At 40.1% G+C, this 2,914-nt stretch overlaps 1 pseudogene; it reads right to left on the bottom strand.

Moving 5' to 3' along the window:
• Positions 1–1,973: 1,973 nt before the first annotated feature.
• LOC102764418 overlaps positions 1,974–2,914 on the bottom strand; it is a 1,097-nt pseudogene continuing 156 nt past the window's right edge.

Below are 2,914 nucleotides of genomic sequence, written 5' to 3'. Positions count from 1 at the left end.
GTGCAATACATATAAAGCTCTCACTGGCATCAATTGCACACATGTGTTTTGATCTGTCATTGCCAATCGTGAATTTGTTTGCTTTTGTTGACATTCTGAAGTGGAAAGAAAGTGTGTCACAGACAGAATGTATCTAAAAACCAACTATTGGCACTCCTATTATAGAGAAAGGGTGAATAGCAATATTAAAATATTTCTTCTAATTCATTTCCTTTCCATGTGCACGAATGCATGCACTGGGCCACTAGTAAATAAATAAAACAGAGACAGCCCAGGTGGTGTGGCTCAGTGATTGAACATCAAGCTATGAACTAGGTCAGGATTCAATTCTTGGTCAGGGCATATGGCTGAGTTGCAAGCTCAATCCCTAGTAAGAGCCGATCAATGACTCTCTTTTGTCATTGATGTTACTATCTTTCTCTACTACTCCCTTCCTCTATGAAATCAATTTTTAAAAAATTTATAAAGCGAAGACAAAGGAAAAAAAAAGATGGAGGAAAGGAAATTGGGATATGCTAAAAGAAGAAGCTAAATGAAATATTAACAATAAAGATATTATATACAAAATAATAAAGAATTAAAAAGAAGAGGAAAACAAGTGGAGTTTGGCTCCACATATTTTGGTGCCTACTGCATTCACCATTTGGATATGTCATTTGTACCATTCACTGGATTTTGCTCTGATGTTGTCCAAGGCTGGCCCCTGGGTGTGCTTGTTACGGGCTCCTGGTAGGTTCTCTGGGGCCATTAATTTCACTTGCTATCTCTGCCTGGATTTCAGCCACCAGTATGACCTATGACAATGCAGAGCCCGAGTAAGTCCAATGGGAAAGTTCTATGAAGTCCAGAGACTAGGTCTGCCTCACATTTAACCCTTGAATGTCCTGGTTCTGAGTTCTTCTCCCTTCCTCCACAAATCTTCACTCTAAAAGGGCAATCTGGGACCTAGCTGGGTGTTTTAAACAAACTTCTTTTGGGGCTAGTGCTTGTAATCAGTAGAAGTTGGGGCAGGCCATCTTTCTTTTTCCCAGGGCTAGGCTGTCTGTGCTTACTGGGGAGCTCAGATGTCTGTCCCTGAAATGCTGCACAAGGAACCAGCACATATTACTAGGTCTCCAAGACAAAAACATACCCAGAAGAACCTGTTGTAACCCAGAAGCTATGCCTAACTCTCTAAAACTCCCTCCCCACAACTCAGAGTTGAACAATATTTAAAAAAGAAAATCAGCCCTCCTTAGCACTTCAATCTTTCTGCACAGCTGATCATTCTTGTGCAGGCCTTTACTCAAGCTCCAACTGGCCAAATGTACATCCCCCATGCCATCACACCAAGCAGTATCTGCATAGATTTCTAGCCCTGCACTGTTCTCTTTTGGCTCAGATCAGAGCAGAAGGGGGCAGAACTAGCAGATTTACAGTATGGGGGCAGGGCAGTGTCCTTGAAGTGGAAGTGAATTAGGGAAGTCTAATCTATGTTTTTTTTCCCCTAAGGACACAGAACAATCCCCAGCTGGCTCTCTGCCCAATGTTCTACCAGGAGTTAAAGGATTTCTCAGAGTTACTGCTTAGTGTAGGGATCAATCTCTTCCACAGCCAAGCTTTGCTCTTGGCCATTTCCCCCAGTCCTAGATTAGAGCAATTGTCCCTGGTGCTGCAACAAAGAAATTGCTCTTTGTCTGGGCTTTTGCAGTTTGAGCTTCCAAGGTGGACTTTATCTCCACTGCTTCCCAGATTCCCTTTCCTTTCTCTGTGTTTCTAAACTGGGGATATCTACATGGGGGTAAGATCTCCACTATTAAAAATTAGTATCAGTGCCCTCTGCCTGAGTTGACTCACCCTCCTCCCATATCCTTCTGACTTTCCTCTGCATTTTCTGTTCATATTATTACAATCAGCTTCCCCTCCACTGTTTTTTTTTCTCATGTCAATTGCCCTATAATATAGTGTCATAAGCCAACTGTGGGAAGTTCCAGCTATTCTGAAGCCATGTTAGATCTCTTAAAACCAGCTTTTGATTCAGTACTCCAAGTACTATTCTTTCCACCTCTCTAGTCTCGACTCTGATCTTTCTCTCTGGTGTTGTACTAGAAAATGGATTGCCCATCTTTCTATGTTTCCTGATTTTCTTTTAAGGTTTTTTTCTGTATCAGTTTCTGTCTTTAATTCAAAATAAGCAATCCTTTTACTCTTTCCATCATTTCTGACTAATCTGATCTCCATAGCATCTTCAAACACTTCTTTTAATTCATCCTGAGTAACTTTATAAGGCAGAGCTATAGTCGAAAGTATTCTCACATCTCAATCTATTCACTAGTACTGTTTCTTCCCTTTGATTTTTTTACTTTAATTTCATTACCAAACATTTTTAAATCAGTAAGTTCCAAGGCTTTTTGATAAATCTTCAGTAGATTCAAAATCCACATAGTCGAACTTCCTAGACACACCAATTCTGACATTTGCAACATCAAGATCATTTTTAGCAAAAATGTCACTGATGCCTGTTTTTTAAATACTCATTTAAGAATGGTTTCATTGGTTGAAATGAAAGAGAGAGAGAGAGAGAGAGAGAGAGAGAGAGAGAGAGAGAGAGAGATCACTATGAGAGAGTAACATTGGTTGATTGCTTCCCCTATGCGCCACAACCAGGGATTGGACTCAACCTAGGTAAGTGTCCTAATAAGAAATCATATCCACAACCTTTTGGTGTACAGAATGATGCTCCAACCAACTGACCCAGCCAGACAGGGCATTGAAACCCATTTTTAACTCAGGATCAGATTTATTGAAGTTCAGGTTTCAACAAGAAATTGAAAGCTGTAGTTGGTTCTATGACCCATTCTGTTTTTTTGTTTGTTTATTTTTGCTTCAAAAGCAGCTTTCTATTTAGTCATTTCCTTCATTTTCAAGGTTTTCT

Source organism: Myotis davidii, unplaced genomic scaffold, assembly GCF_000327345.1.
Source record: "Myotis davidii unplaced genomic scaffold, ASM32734v1 scaffold3435, whole genome shotgun sequence".
In the NCBI taxonomy this organism is placed as follows: domain Eukaryota; kingdom Metazoa; phylum Chordata; class Mammalia; order Chiroptera; family Vespertilionidae; genus Myotis; species Myotis davidii.
This window is presented reverse-complemented; position numbering and strand designations above follow the sequence as displayed.